Here is a 20,141-nt window from a genome sequence, read left to right as displayed (position 1 = left end):
AGTGGGTGGTTCGGACCGGGTCCAGACGCGAACGGCACAATGTAATGGACCATTAGTAGGATTCTTGGGCTATGACTAAAGGGATGAGATGAAAAATGCACTCATGGACGAAGATAGGCAGGAAATGTAGGAGGTTTACCAACCAGCTATAAAAATTGAAATACAGAACGTGAAAACTTGTGATTTCAGATTCTGGTAGTGAGATCAGTGCTGCCTCTAGTAATTTGCATGAAAAGATAAAGAAAGATACTGATGCTCCAGAGTTATCAGTTCAAGAGGTCAAAGTAGTTACTGCGTGTGGGTCTAGAAGTAAAGTTATAAAGAAACATATTTTATTAGAGTTTACAATGCAAGGTTGCATGTTTTCAGTAAATGCAATGGATGTTCCCAGGAGCTGTGTCAATCTAATTTTGGGAAGAGATTGGTTAATTGCAAATAGAGTGATGCTAGATTTTGCAGAAGGTTTAATGAGGATAAAAGAAGAAAATGAGGAACAAGAATTTAGGTTCGAGGGAAATGAGGCCACACGAAGTAACTGTAGTGACGCTAGGCTACAGATTATAAGGGAACAAATGTATTGCAACATAGAACCGGAAGTGGGTATATGTTTGTTTGTGGGAGTGACATCAAATGAAGAGGTAGACATAGAGGTCAGAATCTGGGAAAAACATCAAATAATGTTATTTTACTACAGATGGATAGGCCTGAGGTGCTAGAGGAGCTTGTACAGAAGTTTTATGGCGTCAAGATATCAACAATTATTGACTTGATCACCAGCTTTTGGCAGGTTCCACTAGTAGAAACTTGTAGAAAATACATTGCATTTGTTTATAGTGGATTAGCTACCAATTTAGAGTGTTACCATTTCGTCTAAAAATATCTACTTCTGCTTTTATACGTATGTTACAGAAGTTTCTGGGTGAGCAGTTGTTGGACAAAATTACAGATACATTGACGACATTTTGATTCCTACAAAAAGTTGGAAGGAACACAATGACATTTTAAAACAGGTTCTATCGAAATTTGAGAGGAACAATATAAGTGCAAACCTGGAGAAGTCCGAATACGGAAAGAGAGAGATCAAATTTTTAGGGCATGTAGTATCTACTGAAGGCATCAAACCAGACCCGCAAAAGATAAAAATCCATCAGAAACTTCCCCAGACCTAAGAACAAGAAGCAAATGAAAGCTTTTTTCGGTCTTTCCGGATTCTATCGCAGATTTGCGAAGAATCAAGCACTTAATGCGATAGCCTTACTAGAACTGTGTAAGAAAAATGCCACATGGATATGGGCAAGAGAGTATGAGCAAGAATTTCTAACAATCAAGGATGAGTTATGTAACGCTTTTGATTTGTCCCACCCTGATTTAAATGTAAATTTTTGTATTTTCACTGACAGCACAGACTATGGGCTTGGGGCTCATCTTTGTCAATTTTTAGATAATGGGGACCCTGTAGAAAGAGAGTCTGTTGGATTTGCTGATCGTGTACTCAACAAAATGGAGAGAAGATATTCTGTAACGGAAAGAGAGGCGCTAGCAGTAGTATGGGCGTTTAAGAAATTTACACTCCTGGAAATTGAAATAAGAACACCGTGAATTCATTGTCCCAGGAAGGGGAAACTTTATTGACACATTCCTGGGGTCAGATACATCACATGATCACACTGACAGAACCACAGGTACATAGACACAGGCAACAGAGCATGCACAATGTCGGCACTAGTACAGTGTACATCCACCTTTCGCAGCAATGCAGGCTGCTATTCTCCCATGGAGACGATCGTAGAGATGCTGGATGTAGTCCTGTGGAACGGCTTGCCATGCCATTTCCACCTGGCGCCTCAGTTGGACCAGCGTTCGTGCTGGACGTGCAGACCGCGTGAGACGACGCTTCATCCAGTCCCAAACATGCTCAATGGGGGACAGATCCGGAGATCTTGCTGGCCAGGGTATTTGACTTATACCTTCTAGAGCACGTTGGGTGGCACGGGATACATGCGGACGTGCATTGTCCTGTTGGAACAGCAAGTTCCCTTGCCGGTCTAGGAATGGTAGAACGATAGGTTCGATGACGGTTTGGATGTACCGCGCACTATTCAGTGTCCCCTCGACGATCACCAGTGGTGTACGGCCAGTGTAGGAGATCGCTCCCCACACCATGATGCCGGGTGTTGGCCCTGTGTGCCTCGGTCGTATGCAGTCCTGATTGTGGCGCTCACCTGCACGGCGCCAAACACGCATACGACCATCATTGGCACCAAGGCAGAAGCGACTCTCATCGCTGAAGACGACACGTCTCCATTCGTCCCTCCATTCACGCCTGTCGCGACACCACTGGAGGCGGGCTGCACGATGTTGGGGCGTGAGCGGAAGACGGCCTAACGGTGTGCGGGACCGTAGCCCAGCTTCATGGAGACGGTTGCGAATGGTCCTCGTCGATACCCCAGGAGCAACAGTGTCCCTAATTTGCTGGGAAGTGGCGGTGCGGTCCCCTACGGCACTACGTAGGATCCTACGGTCTTGGCGTGCATCCGTGCGTCGCTGCGGTCCGGTCCCAGGTCGACGGGCACGTGCTCCTTCCGCCGACCACTGGCGACAACATCGATGTACTGTGGAGACCTCACGCCCCACGTGTTGAGCAACTCGGCGGTACGTCCACCCGGCCTCCCGCATGCCCACTATACGCCCTCGCTCAAAGTCCGTCAACTGCACATACGGTTCACGTCCACGCTGTCGCGGCATGCTATCAGTGTTAAAGACTGCGATGGAGCTCCGTATGCCACGGCAAACTGGCTGACACTGACGGCGGCGGTGCACAAATGCTGCGCAGCTAGCGCCATTCGACGGCCAACACCGCGGTTCCTGGTGTGTCTGCTGTGCCGTGCGTGTGATCATTGCTTGTACAGCCCTCTCGCAGTGTCCGGAGCAAGTATGGTAGGTCTGACACACCGGTGTCAATGTGTTCTTTTTTCCATTTCCAGGAGTGTAGATATTATTTCATGGGAAGGAAAGTTAAAGTGTTCACAGACCATAAGGCACTGTCGTTTCTGATGGATTGTAGGCTAAGTCATAAGTGGCTAACACGATGTGGTTTAGCGCTGGAAGAGTATGTTTTTTCAATAGGATACCTACCAGGGGAAAATAATACGGTAGCAGATAAATTATCCAGATCGTCGTTGGGTATGGATAAAACAGATTTTAATGATTCAGGGCAGAAAGAGGTTTCCATACTGTACTTAACAAAGGTAAAGCATTAAGAAAAAATAAAGGATATAGTGAAAAATTTGAGAAGGGTACAGAATAGAGAAGACATAATATAAATGATGAAAGAAGGGGAGCGGAGTAGGAAAATTAGTGACAAACTGAAGAAATACAAAATCATACACCAGTCAATGTTATACCGTAGGGCTGATCCACAGAAACAACAGTGGAAAATCTGTTGGCCAGGGCATGAGATTGAGAGGCTTGTTTGGCTAATACATTTTGCGTATGCTCATTTTGGTGCCAAAAAATGTACAGGCAAAATTAAGGACAGTTGTTACTTTAATAAGTTATAAAAGAGGGTATAAAAAATTCTTAGATCCTGCAGTGTATGTCGGAAAACTAACGCACCAATTACTAGTAACAAAACAGAGATACGTAGTGTAATCGCTACAAATGTGTTAGAAGGGTATGGATTGATCTCTATTGTGCCTTACCCACTTCAAAAGGAGGCTATAAATATTTGTTCGTTGTCTTGGACATGTTATCAAAACAAGTAAAACTGTATGTTCTAAGAAGAGCAACAGTTAAGTCAGTCTCAGACAAAATCAGGAATGATTATGTAATAAGGGTGGGAAAACTAGATAGGATAATTAGTGATAATGGCTCACAGTTTACATCGGAGTGTTGGAAAAATGTGTTGCGTGATCTCGACATAAAGCCTATTTACATATCCAAATGCCATCCCCAATAAAATATGAGTGAACGGATGATGAGGGAAATAAACCGACTGTTTAGGGCTTACTGTTGAAAAAAGAATCACACGTGGGTAGATTATGTGGTGGAATTTGAGAGAGCTATAAATGAGTTGCCACACTCTACCACAGAAATACCTCCTCAGGAACTATTGACAGGAGAGAAAGTACCTAGTATCATTGAACAGCAGGTAAGTTTCCCACAGAGATATGACCTCTCAGTTACTGAAAAAAGGGACCTAGCTCCAAGCAGGATTAAAGAGAAAGCATATAAAAGACAAAGCAAATACAACAGGCAGGTTAAGAAAAGGAAATATCATATTCATGAATTGGTATTGATCAAGACAAGAACCAGGTCTTCTAAGATAAACTCAGAAATTAAGACATTTCATGAGTTGTATGAAGGGCCATACAAAATAATTAGGATACCACACCCCAATGCTGTGGAAGTAGCTAACACAAAAACGGGAGTAAGCAAAGGACTCTACAGTATTGTAGACATCAAACAATACTTTGAACATTGGTTACCCTCAGCGCGCAATAGTGTTCTTTGAATGGCTAGGTAGATGATGACTACCAGGTACCTGAGTTAACTAAGAGCATTATTGCATTTCCTTACATGCCGTTCGTTCTTTCTCTTCTTTCATTCTGAGCTGTATTCTGTCTTCTTTAACAGTCTTCTCTATCCACGGCTATGACAAAAGTTTTACACGAACTGTGACAACAAACCCAATTATTGGTAGCATAGTAACCCAGCAGGATAAACATCTCCATTTCACGAGTGAAAAACAGGAATTGACGGAATATATGTGAACAAGAAGTTTTATAACACGAAAGCATAGGATCACAGATGCACAAGCAAGAGAACATGGTATTACGTTGCACTGTGACACACCAGAATAGCTTTAAATGACAATTGAAACATCTATCACAAAGTACACTGTGGAACGATTCATTTTTGAATTTTAAAGAACCTGCAAGAATAATATTATGCATTATGTTTGAAAAATCTGACAAAAGTAGCAGATAAGTGAAACATGGGCTTTAATTATATCAGACATGAAACAGAATAAGTTTTCTAAAGATAAGCTAGCAGTCGCAGAAGAAGAGGACGACGGCAAACCAGGTAAATGAATTTGACGAAAATTACGAATGAATATGATTTGGTGGCAGAAAACGAGGTCAGGAGATTACTACTGCAAAGGTGGTGATAAGCATTATGGAGGTAAATACTGTATTCTTAAGTATGAATTGCCAGCGACGTAGTTTCCGCAGAGGTAATTGAGTATGTGTTTATAGGCAAAGCATGGTCCTGCCAAAGAGGTTTATGTTGTGGAGGAGTATTATTTTTAGGCGACAGGTAAGTCGGCCAATTGTAGATCAGAAGTGAGGAAAGGAGGATTATACGGCGACGTGTAAGTGGGCCCATTGTAATGTGGTGTGAAGAATTGGAGGTTTAAGGCGACGTGTGAGTCGACCATTATTCGGGAGGTATTCATATGCGAAGTGGTTTCCGCCAACTGGTTATGAAGTACAAGGAAATAGACGTATTATTATTGACATGAGCAAGACCCAACACCAACACGAAAATCTCAAGCGACACAGGCAATACATTTATGATTTAAAGATAAAGTCACATTATATAAGGTATGGAGAGTAGTTCACTGGTTTATAATATGGAGTATGAAGAGTAAAATGCTAGGAACACTTCAGTCAGCCCCTACAAAATGAAGTCACATAATGCTTAACATACGAATATTGACGCTATAATGTCATGAAATGATTACAGATGTGTACACATGAATACAGTTCCGCTGACTGTGTAAGTAGTAACAAGCTTTATGATAAGAGAAAGGTATAGTAACTCTTAATGTTGAGTGATGCAACGTTTCTGGTAGCCAAAATTTTCTTTAAGAGATTTATTCTGAAATGTTCTCTCAGTATCTGTGAATCGCAACTGTGTGCCTACTAATGATTAACAAACTGTTGAAGTAACAACTAAAATCAGACTGTATTAACAAAACGTAGATATAACATTAAAGAATATGAGAGGTGTAGCAGTCAAACAAGTCTGCATAACGAAACAGTTACACCGCGCAGCGCCGTCTGCTAAATTTACAGCGGTCGTCTGCATGAATGAATCGGCGAGGATGTCACATATTGTGAATGGACACTGCCCTTACGTTGCTATGGACAACACACTGGCCATATGTTAGCAGTCACTGTTTACAAACAGTGGCACCGCATGTAAACAAAGAATTTTGTTTACCTTTTGAGTCTATTTAGGCACATATTCATTCTTTGGTATAATCAAAAGTTTATTTCGGGGTTTATTTAAGTTCTATTAGAAACCTAATGTAAGGCATTTTGCATTGTTACATGAATTATACCGCTCCTGCACACTGCAGTTGGAGACTGAGAATGGACAGTCACTTGTCAAACCCAGCACCAATTGAGACTGAACTACACAGTGGAATCTGAAGTTGCTGTTGTGGATCGCATGTGTTTGTTCCTGTAATGGTGAGAGTGAAGTGCTATTTGAGAGTGTACGCAAAATAGTGAATTGCAGTTCTTTCTTTTCATTCTTTGTATTTCTGAAGTAGGCGTCAGTTTGACAAAGTGTTAGTAAAGTGTCCTTTAAAAGACGGAAATAAGCCGATAAAAATATATACATATATTAAAATTTTTATCTAATTTATCTAACAGAGTAATTTTCTTTCTGTCTCTTAAAGGATGGCAATGAGCCAATAACAGGTGATTATTTTTTGAGGTGCTGTGTCTTTAGGTACCTTCATAACTTTCTTTGGTGAATTCTAAAGACAACTACGAACTGATTTTTTTGTGTTTTATGTGATTTCCTCTGAAAATTCTCTTATTTCTCTTGTGTTTTGTGTAATCATATAATGATATGCTGTTTGTAAAATGTTGACTTCTTGTTCAAATTGTTGTGTGATCAGTAGGTAATGTTTGTGGATATGATGTTACTGTTTTGAATTTATTGCAGTCATCATATAATTTTCTTATTCTCAGATTTTTGAAGAGTTTACTAATAATGATAGGGAAATATCTAAAAGCCATCTCCATGTTTACGTCTTGATATCAAAGTAGCGACAGGAAGATAGCTTTGCTCTTGAGAGATTACCTGTTAGCTTACAGTTCTGTCAAAATTTGGTTAAATTTATTCATATATTTCCCAAATTTCCCAATTTTTGGGAATTCCAGGAGGAAGGGGATGTGTATTATTTCTGGCTTAGTCAGCCATCATATTAGGCTCCAAGAAGCTGTTCCCAGAGCAGTGGAGATGCAACAAGTGTATAGATGACGAAATGTGGTGTGAGGTACCTGTGCCAGATACTGGATTCGGTACCATTCCCGTGAGAAAGACCGCCTGCATAATGCTTCTGCTCTGTGATTGGCTGCTGTGTTCGGAGCAAGGGCGCCAAAACGTTAAAGTATACTTATTATTATCAGTTAAACTACTCACTGGAATGACTTCACTGTTTAATATAAATAGCTCTCAACAGCTGACTATCAAACAGTCATTTTAGAATTACTAAAAACAATTTAAATCAAAAACACAAGACTGACGAAATTGCAGACGAAGCACTTCGGAAGCGTTCGGGTCACGCCTCTTCTGGTACGGCGCACGAAGTGTTTCAGGCTGTTTGTCACCCAGGACTAGGCTGTCGAGAAGAACAGACATGTTGTCTGTCGTAGGATGTGTTTCCAAATTTTATTCAAGTTCCTGTTCCTAACTCTGTGGATGTAGCAGTCAGGGCGAACAGGCTTAGAGGATGGGGTCATGTTACACGCATTAGATAAACAAGGTTACCCAAGAGACTCATGGGTTCAGCAGTAGAGGGTAGGAGGAGTCGGGGTAGACCAAGGAGAAGGTACCTGGATTCGGTTAAGAATGATTTTGAAGTAATAGGCTTAACATCAGAAGAGGCACTAATTTTAGCACTGTATAGGGGATCTTGGAGAAATTTTGTAAGGGAAACTATGCTCCAGACTGAACGCTGATAGGCATGTTGTTGTTGTTGTGGTCTTCAGTCCTGACACTGGTTTGATGCAACTCTCCATGCTACTCTATCCTGTGCAACCTCCTTCATCTCCCAGTACTTACTGTAACCTACATCCTTCTGAATCTGCTTAGTGTATTCATCTCTTGGTCTCCCTCTACGATTCTTACCATGCACGCTGCCCTCCTATGCAAAATTTGTGATCCCTTGATGCCTCAGGATATGCCCTACCAACCGATTCCTTCTTTTAGTCAAGTTGTGCCACAAACTTCTCTTCTCGCCAATCCTATTCAATACCTCCTCATTAGTTACGTGATCTACCCACCTAATCTTCAACATTATTCTGTAGCACCACATTTCGAGAGCTTCTATTCTCTTCTTGTCTAAACTATTTATTGTCCATGTTTCACTTCCATACATGGCTACACTCCATACAAATACTTTCAGAAACGACTTCCTGACACTTAAATCTATTCTCGATGTTAACAAATTTCTCTTCTTGAGAAACGCGTTACTTGCCATTGCCAGTCTACATTTTATATCCTCTCTACTTCTACCACCATCAGATATTTTGTTCCCCAAATAGCAAAACTCCTTTACTATTTTAAGTGTCTCATTTCCTAATCTAATTCCCTGAGCATCACCCGACTTAATACGACTACATTCCATTATCCTCGTTTTGCTTTTGTTTATGTTCATCTTATATCCTCCTTTCAAGACACTGTCCATTCCGTTCAACTGCTCTTCCAAGTCCTTTGCTGTCTCTGACAGAATGACAATGTCATCGGCGAACCTCAAAATTTTCATTTGTTCTCCCTGGATTTTAATACCTACTCCGAACTTTTGTTTTTTTCCTTTACTGCTTGCTCAATATACAGATTGAATAGAATCGGGGAGAGGCTACAACCATGCCTCACTCCCTTCCCAACCACTGCTTCCCTTTCATGTCCCTTGACTCTTACAACTGCCATCTGCTTTCTGTACAAATTGTTAACAGCCTTACGCTCCCTGTATTTTAACTTTGCCGCCATCTGAATTTGAAAGAGAATATTCCAGTCAACATAGTCAAAAACTTTCTCTATGTCTACAAATACTAGAAACGTAGGTTTGCCTTTCCGTAATCTATTTTCTAAGATAAGTCGTAGGGTCAGTATTGCCTCACGTGTTCCAACATCTCTACGGAATCCAAACTGATCTTCCCCGAGGTCGGCTTCTACTAGTTTTTCCACTCGTCTGTAAAAAATTCACGTTAATATTTTGCCGCTGTGACTTATTAAATTGATAGTTTGGTAATTTTCACATCTGTCAACACCTGCTTTCTTTGGGATTGTAACTATTATTTTCTTCTTGAGGTCTGAGGGTATTTCGCCTGTCTCGTACATCTTGCTCACCAGATGGTAGAGTTTTGTCAGGATTGGCACTCCCAAGGCCGTCACTAGTTCTAATAGAATGTTGTCTGCTCCTGGGGCCTTGTATCGACTCAGGTCTTTCAGTGCTCTGTCGAACTCTTACGCAGTATTGTATCTCCCATTTCATCTTCATCTACATCATCTTCCATTTCCATAATATTGTCCTCAAGTACATCGCCCTTGTATAGACCCTCTATATACTCCATCCACCTTTCTGCTTTCCCTTATTTGCTTAGAACTGGATTTCCATCTGAGCTCTTGATATTCATACAAGTGGCTCTCTTTTCTCCAAACGTCTCTTTTACTTTCCTGTAGGCAGTATCTATCTTACCCCTTCGAGAGATAAGCCTCTACATCCTTACATTTGTTCTCTAGCCTTGCCTGCTTAGCCATTTTGCACTTCCTGTCGATCTCATTTTTGAGACGTTTGTATTCCTTTTTGCCTGCTTCACTTACTGCATTTTTATATTTTCTCCTTTCATCAATTAAATTCAATATTGCTTCTGTTACCCAATGATTTCTACTAGCCCTCGTCTTTTTAGCTACTTGATCCTCTGCTGCCTTCACTACTTCATCCCTCAGAACTACACATTCTTCTTCTACTGTATTTCTTTCCCCTATTCCTGTCAATTGCTAACTTACGCTCTCCATGAAACTCTGCACAACCTCAGGTTTAGTCAGTTTATCCACATACCATCTCCTTAAATTCCCGCCTTATTGCAATTTCTTGAGTTTTAATCTACAGTTCATAACCAATAGAATGTGTCAGAGTCCACATCTGCCCCTGGAAAAGTCTTACAATTTAAAACCAGGTTCCTCAATATATGTCTTACCATTATATAACCTATCTGAAACATTCTAGTATCTCCAGGATTCTTCCAGGTATACAACCTTCTTTCATGATTCTTGAACCAAGTGTTAGCTATGATTAAGTTATGCTCTGTGCAAAATTCTACCAGACGCCTTCCTCTTTCATTTCTTACCCCCAATCCATATTCACCTACTACATTTCCTTCTCTCCCTTCTCCTACTCTCGAATTCCAGTCACCCATAACTATTAAATTTTCGTCTCCCTTCTCTACCTGAATAATTTCTTTTATCTCATCATACATTTCTCAAATTTCTTCGTCATCTGCAGAGCTAGTTAGCATATAAACTTGTACTACTGTAGTAGGCGTGGGCTATCTTGGTCACTATAATACATTCACTATGCAGTTTGTAGTAGCTTATCCGCACTCCTATTTTTTTTATTCATTGTTCAACCTTCTCCGGCATTACCCCTATTTATTTTATATTTATAACCCTGACAGGCATAATCGGTCTTAAATGATGATGATGATGTTCCTGTTCGTCACTCTTGACGAGGCAGTCGAGATGTACAGTCATGTTGTCTGTGGCAGGATGTGTTTGCCAGTAATCAGTATTAAAAGATGCACTCCGGTAGTCATGAGGCACAGACACGTGCCACAAATAGTGTAAAGATACATTTTCGTAAACATTGTGTTTGATTATGTACTTTGCTGTATCAGAAGGTGTTGTATTAAGATCATGTAGTGTTCTCGGTTGGCTATATTAAAATACAATACTGGCATCCCAAAGAAGTGATACATTATTTCAGAACAGAAGCTCGCTGTAAGTCAGTTTCAGCTGCAAGATACAGAACCTACGACCTACGTGCTGTTTTCTGTTCTGGGGACTTGGACTTGAAGACAGCATGTTAGTGAACTATAACAGAACCTTCGTATTCCACACAGCGCAGTGGAAACAACTATGCACCTCACGTGTACTGCACGCACAGAACAAATATGCTCAGTAACACGTCAGCTGCAGTAATGCAGAGGAGGTAAAGGAGGATGATCGTTATAAACACCAACAATCAATTTATTCTTCCTTTCTTGCCGTAATGTTTCTCTTACTTATGATGAGACGACTATAAAACCCAGAAATGAGATATACTGGGACGTTATCAAATAGATCCTGGTATAAAAGAGGTAGGCAGTGGAGAGTATAAGCAACTATAAGGAAGAATTTATCACACTTACCATTCCAGATACCCTTGGAAATCGTACAGATGGATCGACACACCAAAACGTTCGACGTTCTTGTGAACCTTTCTTCTTTATTTTTAAGAAAAATGTAATTGTAGAATCATAGAAAGATTTGTTAAATGTAATTTTATTGTCAACGTGCTACTAAAAATGTTATTTGTAGCAAGAACAATTACTCTAGAAAAGAACCATAAAGAACTGAACTACAGACTTGTATAAAACGTTATGTACTATTCATGTATTTGATGCAAAGGGCGATGCAGTAATTTTTGTATGTAGTATGTAAGTTAATGTATATTTTGTGTAACCTAGTGTATATATTTTCATTGCTAAAAAAGTCATAAATGCGCAGTATAAGAGAAAACGAATGTAAAAAGTGATTAGCTAACTGCCAGTGATGATGAAAAACCTTTAAAAGACGCGAATTGTGCAAATCAAGTACGCGTGTAAAGGAGTGAAAGAACTACAAGCGTGTAAAGTGGTTGGGCTGATTTCCCTGACTTTGACATTTTTTCAGACGATTCGCCCGAAGGGCAATGTAGAGAAACTTAATATTTTTTTCTTATTGATAAATGTGTAGATAACTATTCGGCTCTCATACCAAAGAGTCATCTGAGAAGTATTTAACACTAACGGACATAAGAATATTTACGCTCTTCGTTTATTAGTTTAAGCAATAGTTACCTTTCGTTGTTGTCGAATCCTGGTGATACGATGTATAGACGGAGTGATCTGTAGTTTCAAGTGAAATTGGGCTAAATTATGAAAGCAGCTTCTGAACCAATACGATGTCCTCATTTACGATACCACGGATCCCAGTCTTGTAACTCTGGGGATTATTATTACTTTAATTTTGTATAGAGGATTTAGATGAAGGTGACTATCTTCAGGACCACGGTCCTCGACAACAGAGGTACGTGAATGTGTTTACCTCTTTCCCTTCGTCGCCGTCAATGTCAGTTTCAATAATTAGGTCACATCTGCCGCGACATTCAGAACCTGCAATCTTTCTCTTCATTTAATTACGAATGCAAATTATTTTCTTTCTCAGAAGAATAAATGCAATTTAACCATAGTTCTTTTTACCCAGGCCACTGGGAATGATACCACTTAGAACGTACGTCCCTCAATCCCGATCATACGTTCACATTCAAATGAAGAGTCCAGTGAAAAAACCTGATAAGTCCAAAACTCCAAAATTTTTGTTTTTTTCGTAATTTAATAGACCAGCCAGTGTAGTTTTAGCTAGTTTTACAGAACTGGTCAAAAACCTGATGAGTCAAGAGACATTCTGATATCTTGTAAGCATGTGCAGGTGAAAAATATTATAAGTCCACGCAAATCAGGGGAATATCCTGACAAGTCCAGAGAATGCTACAATAAAATTTTATGACTTAATGATTCCCAGCAACCGCAGGTATGTTTTCACCAATTTTATCGTTGTTTTATCATTGCTACCACAGCCATTGTTGTGTATAAGTTGACCATTGTTGTTAGTTTTGTGGAGTTTGTGAAGGAAGTTAGATCTAGCATTGTATTCCGTAAGTGTAAAATGAATAAAGCAGATATTGACTCATCTACTTGCGGAGAAAACTATAGAATGTCATCAAGGAAGCTGACAAAGAAAAGAAAGAAGTATGGTCTCGTTAGAGATGCCTCCAAACGTTTAAGATTGCAGTCACATGAAACGGGAGAACTATGTAAGTACAAAAACAATTGTTTTGATATTGTCAGTGATGAAAATAAAACGAATATTATTAATAACATGAACCACTTTCAAAATCATGATGAAATAAACCTCTATTTAAGTGGTTTAATCACAGTGGTTCCTGTACAGCGTAGGTGTCCTAGAAGAGAAGAGCGGGAATCATAGTTTCGTGATGCATCATATGAATTCAGTGTTGGTATTACCATTAATGGAAGTGTCCAGGAAGTACATGAGTGCAAGCAAGCATTTATGTCGTTACATGGAATAAAGAATGGCAAGGTAGATCATTTACTGAAGAAACTTAAATCTGGAAACCACCATCTACGAGACGGCCGAGGGAAACACAGATCCTGCCCACAGGCTTTGAAAGATAAATCACGGGCAATAACAAGAGGGCACATAAAACCATTTAAAGGTCGCAACAGCCACTACAGTTTGACGAAGTCAGAAAAAATTTACCTACCAGAGTCTTTGAATTTTAAAAAAATGTTCCATACTTCCAAGGAGAAGAACGTGTCGTATGAAACATACCAGCACTATATTCAAATCAGATTTCAATATGAGTTCCGGATATCCACGATCTGATACTGGCTTGTGTGATATCTAGCCAAGAAGAAAAATTTGGAGACGGAACTGACATTAACATCTTGTGCTGAAAATAAAGTAAGGCTTGATTCCGAACTTGGAGAGAATGAAATAACCCACGAATTGCATCTCAGAAAACAAAAAGTGTTCTATGACAGGAAAAAATGGCAAAGGTGGAATGTCAAAAAAATCCATCAATGGTGGCAATTACGACGGACTATAGCAAAAACTTTCCTTGTCCAAATATAGAAACAGATGAAGTTTATTATAAATGACAGATTTCTGTATTTATATTCAGTGTTCATGTTTTGGCAACAGGGGAAGGTTATTTTTACATGTATCCAGAGAGCACAGGCCGAAAAGGAGCAGATGAAGTTTCATCGTGCCTTAATCATTTTGTGCACAGTTTTCTAAATCCAGAAGTCAAACATCTGGAGATCTTCTGTGACTCCTGCGGAAGGTAAAACATTAATGCCACTGTGTTCAGATTCCTTCACCATCTGACCCATACGATTTGACTGTGTAAAGATGACATTCCCCATGAGAGGTCACTCGTACCTCGAATGTGATAAAAATAATGCTATGGTAGGCCAAACTCAGGAATGTAAAATTCCAAAGGACTGGTGTCAGGTTTTTCAGAATTCACGCACACACCCTGTGCCTTTTGTCATCTTTGATGTTGTGGAGCAACCAGAGATAATCAAATGCTGGACAGAGCATCTGGATAATACAGTATACAAGAAGAAACTCCCTTTCCAGTCCAGGCCAATAAGAGAATTGGAAGTCACACGACACCTTCCAGCACTGGTTCGGTATAGAGGAAGCTACAATGGAGCATATGAGCAAGCCTGATGTCTTTTTCGTGGAAAGAAAGGGCAAGATTCCAGCCTGAAAGAAGGTGAGTTCATCCTAACCTCTGATAAATGTGAAAGTATGGTAATTCTTGTACAACACTATGATTTGAAAGTTTTTATTTATTTATTGAAATAAGTATTTTTTAGTATTATGCTTATAGCTATTTAAATTAAGGGATTCTGAAACTTTGCAGGTGATCTTAAAATATCTGCTGAGAAATGTAGATATTTACAAGACTTGAAAAGATTTTGCAGTAGTGAAGTGCAAGTGTATTTTGAGAAACTAAGATTTTATGAGTTTTGAAACTTTAAATTTCGTCTCCTGATATAAATAAGAATTACCTAATTTTCCCCTGGACTCTTCAACTGTGTAACTACAGGTATAATTATGACCCATTTCCTTCACAGTATTAATTCTTATTCTGAACCGCTCTCTAGCGAATATACGTGCCCTCTTAGTTTGTGCTGTCAGTCGAGTGAATTCCTCAATAACGTTGCTTTTAATATTCGGTGGCTTAGTTTCCACAATCCACCTTTGCCCCTCTCGCAACGGCGCGTTACGCGAAACATTTATTACGAGACATTCATACTAACTCTCATTAGAAAATTACGACACCGGCTGACTAAGTTTTTACCAATTGAAGTGTGGTAACACGTCCCAGTAAGATGACGTGCGGATGTCGCATTGAACGGAGAATATGGTTCAAATGGCTATGAGCACTATGGGACTTAACTGCTGAGGTCATGAGTCCCCTAGAACTTAGAACTACTTACACCTAACTAACCTAAGGACATCACACACATCCATGCCCAAGGCAGGATTCGAAGCTGCGACCGTAGCGGTTCCGCGGTTCCAGACTGTAGCGCCTAGAACCGCTCGGCCACTTCGGCCGGCATTGAACGGAGAGTGGGGAATAATATGGCGTATTGGAATCGTGAATAAAACAAAACGGATTTTAAAAAATGTGGTGCATAACTTTCTGAACACCCCTAGTGAATTGTAATAATTTTCAGGCTGTTAGTATGTAGGTAGGTAGGAAGCAGCGAAAACTCTATCATCAGGATACCCGTTCCATGTAATACATAATTTATGCAAAACCTTTTCTCCTTAACATCTGTTGTATCTGTGATAATCATTCATATTTTATCCTGACATGTGAGATGAACAAAAGGCTTGATCTGTAACACGTATATCTACTGAATATCGGCAAATAAATGTGTAGTGGAAATGTATATTACAGTCCAGAAGTGGTTTGACAGAGACACTCAGTGAGAAACGGGCTTTCGCACGGAACTGCCTAGCAACAACAAAGTATGATTTTTATCATTACAGGGATTTCATTGCATATTTACTAACGGACTACAGATGAAATTTACTTCCTTCGTTCGCTCCCATTTATCTTGACAACCGGAAATATTTTTGTGTCCAGGAACAAAATAAAAATTATATCAAGATAATGTTGCTTAGGTACCAAGGGCACATTAACTACCATGATTTCCTTTCTAGTAACTTTCTTCGTTACGAAAATATGAATGCCAGTATCTATTTTTAAGCAGCCCCCTATATTTTGTATTAGGTAATCCACTCCGTCTCCACAAGTCTTCTCCAACAAAGTGTAAGAGGTCCATGATTAAGGAATTTGTTGCTTGCGCACTCGAGCAGATGTAATTTCGATGGATTGCTCACGCGCTACCTGCGATATGTAGGTTATAAGAGAATCTGAGACCAAAGAGCAGTGTTGACGGCAGTAGGGACTGTGTGTCAGAAGGAGTAAGTAGTTGCTAGCGAGCAGTCTGGTGTATCGTGTTGGCTGGGCCGGTCGTGGTGGAGCGATGGCTGAGCCTGAGCGTTGTAGCAAAAGGTAAACGCAGCCTCGCGCGTATGTAGTATTGTTATGTCAAGTCCCATGTAAATGTGTCTAAGGAATCTCTTAATAATAATCAGGGGACTGATGACCATAGATGTTAAGTCCCATAGTGCTCAGAGCCAATAATAATCTTTCTTATAAAAAAGTAACTTTTGACAATCAATCATCTCAATTTAAACAATTTACTGATTTCTCCAATCCATGGTCATCCTGAATATTGCAAAGAAAAATCAGTTGTTCTTTTTATGCATGACAAACCTATTGGCCAGCATTGCACTCAGCTGAGCCAGAAAAATTTCTAATAGGAGCAGATACATATGCGTTATCCGGCGACTAGACTGAGGTAAGAATTTTCAATTTATTCAGTATGATCTTTCAGGGCCATGACGCAGCATTGCTGACGTCCAAAATTTACCATGTTAAATTGACAGTCAATTATTGAAAGGTTATAAGTGAGTCACATATTTTATTATTGATAGATTAGTCACATTTTATTGTTGATAGGTTACGCAATTTTCCTGTTGGTAGGTTATACTAATGTGAACGACATAATTATATTTCTTACTGTTGAGAGGTTTAGGAATTTTTCTGTTTTGAGGTTACACTAAATGTGAATATTATTCATATTATTATTTTTTATTTTGTGGGGAGGTTACAAAAGTATTAAGTAAACGTTACGTTACTAAAACCGTAATAAAATTGTACTTTATCTCTGCTGCATTAGCACGCAGTGCAGTTATCTGGCCTAATATAATGGGTTCAGTTACTGGAGTTGACGATCAACAAATGGAAACACTAGGATAGTGCACAGTGGTCGTTAAGTTACCTGCTTGCATTTGAAGGTTTGTGAGAGAACTTTCTAAATGAACGAAAATAAGAAGATCTGTTGATCTTCTAAGGAGAATATAAGTTAATGAAGCGTTAACTGAATTAACGTAAGGTATTTACAGAACGGTTACATGTAGAGCATTACTGTAAGTAGTAGGGTGACGGATTTCTGAGCACATTTTTGATATCAAATGGGTACAAAAGTTACTTAAATTTATTAATTAATTACTCCACTCCAACTTCCACCACCAGACGACATATGTTTTCCTCAGCTGGCACGGGGGTCCCTGTCCCAACCTTCTACCCAGCCCTACAACTCTCCCTCATCCAACTATTCTATTAGTAGAATTCGAAGGGGATTTAGAATTTCGGCGGAAAACTAAAAAATGGTGGTAATTTCTTTGTCCCAGGGCTGTGCTGACGTCCCTCACCGCCTGCCACCGAGGTACTGGTAGGAAATTCAAAATGGCGGTGCCCTTTCCAGGACTCGAATTACGGCCCTCCTGGGCGGAAAGCCCAATGCACCCCCCTCCCCCTCTCCCAACACATGGAAACTCTCCAGTTGCAGGAAAGGAAGGTTAGGCTAGTGGATCTTATTTATTTTCGTTTGAAGACTAAAGTAAAGATTGATCGTAATTATGTGATAATCATAAAATTGGTCCTAATTACACACATATAGTCATGATGCTTCACAAGGAGCGCATAAAACGGCAATAGAGCTCAAAAATACTGCTGGGAAAGAATCTTACAATACCAATCGAGACCAGTGACAGACGTCGTCAAACTCTACTCTTCACCTATAAGCCGGCGGGATAAATGGCTGGAGTGGAAGGTACTATCCTTATTTTTGAGGGGTAGATACGTTCAACTGATGAATTGCTGATGTTGGACAGAGAAGTGTTAGTAAATGTAATACCTGGAAGCATACAGCTAAGGACTGTGTGTATCGCTGATGTCAAAGTTCGTTGGAGACGCCTTCCACTGCTCGGTGGCGGGAGTGGGAGTAGGGAGTAATTAATTAATCCATCTAACTAATTTTCATTCCCATTTGATATCAAATTTATTCTCAGGACCCCATCACCCTACTACATACAGTAGAGATCTGCAGTGCTTGACAATCACTCTGCGGCCTAGATAATCTAAAGTCAGGAAAGCCAATACTTCAACATTATAATTACACATCGAAGGTGTTGTGAAAAGAAGAAACCCACAGTCGTAACCAATGGGTCATAATGCAACACATGTACAGGGGGCTAGGGAAAATTAATGTTCTAAAAGATTGCACCAGGAGAGAGGGGCGGCAATTGAACGTTGATTCTCCTCGATGTGCGGCCATGATCAACCGAACTTAAGGCCACTCTTATCTCCCCCTCCCCCTTCCCTTCATCACCATACCCCTCCCCACCATAATGGGGATACAGGCCTTATCAAACGGCCAGCTGCTACCACTTCCCTACGTCGCGCCCCGGTTTGCGGTTTCCTGGGCTCCCGCCAGCAGACAAGTGGGTGCTCGCCATCAACACCCGGCCGGCTGCCACGGCCTGCCTTAGGGAGCAGGCTGCTGTACGGTCGAGGCGGCGGCTCTGTGCCAACGATGTTTGCATAAACAAAAGTCCGTAACGCCTCTTGAACAAATTGGGATAAATGATGGGCACGAAGAGTGCAACTTGTTCATCTAAAATGGAGCCACACCGCACTGTGACCCCAGCCTCCAGCGACTGGTCGGAGCACAGCTGCCTCGGGCCACCACACACACTAGACCAGTCCTCCGTCCGCTACTGCTTGCTATTCTGCAATGGAGAACGCGTTTATTAAGCACCAACGCACCTCCTACTACCGAGCATCTATTTAAAAAACAACAATCGCTGTGATAATAAATATCCCCTTTCCACGAAAATGCCGGCCGAAGTGGCCGTGCGGTTAAAGGCGCTGCAGTCTGGAACCGCAAGACCGCTACGGTCGCAGGTTCGAATCCTGCCTCGGGCATGGATGTTTGTGATGTCCTTAGGTTAGTTAGGTTTAACTAGTTCTAAGTTCTAGGGGACTAATGACCTCAGCAGTTGAGTCCCATAGTGCTCAGAGCCATTTGAACCATTTTTCCACGAAAATAGGCGTAGACCATTTCCTTTTAATTTTGTGAGCAAAATCGGTATAGTCTTTTATGTTTCACTGCAGGATAAAATTCACATATCTCCCTCCACACACCTTCTGTTTATTTGCAACATCTAGTGAAGTGAAAAAGAAAAGAAGCTGCAGCACTGTCGGTGATTACAGAGGACCAAACTAGAGAGGTCAGAGTGATTTCTTTTAGTCTGATAGAAAAAATTATATGGCTTAATGGTGTCCCTCACATTCAAATCTGTGTTTGTAAATAAATTTCATGCACTTGTGTATTACAAATATATCAGATACGTGAAATTACAATACAGAACGCACGCTTTCACACCATTTTTTCACATGTCGGAGAAAACACAATTTACGCTTGATAACAACAAGGTATAATTCAAGAGGACGTTGCTGTTTTGTACACTTCAGAAGGTCTCGTTTTACCAGTGGAGTGGTATTTCGCACGAGTATTTACGAAATAATTTGTGGGAGCATGACTTGTAACAGAACCTCCTAAAGTCACCCAGCAGAGAACCGGATTAGATTTCTCCGATACATCGAGATCAGATACTGTATGCATGATGACATCTGATTCTTTAGTTTCTTAGATTGCCTCTGGCTACCTGTGTGTAATGTTTCTGTCATACAGCAGACAATCATCCACAATAACAGCAGATCCTTGTGTTCTAGTGTTGTAAGCAATTTGATCATCGCAGAACAGCTTGTGTCACCCAATCTACTTAGATGTTGGGTA

The sequence above is a fragment of the Schistocerca americana genome, chromosome 3 (genome assembly GCF_021461395.2).
Source record: "Schistocerca americana isolate TAMUIC-IGC-003095 chromosome 3, iqSchAmer2.1, whole genome shotgun sequence".
NCBI classification, from domain to species: Eukaryota; Metazoa; Arthropoda; class Insecta; order Orthoptera; family Acrididae; genus Schistocerca; species Schistocerca americana.
The sequence above is the reverse complement of the archived record's forward strand: the minus strand, read 5'-3'. Positions refer to the sequence as shown.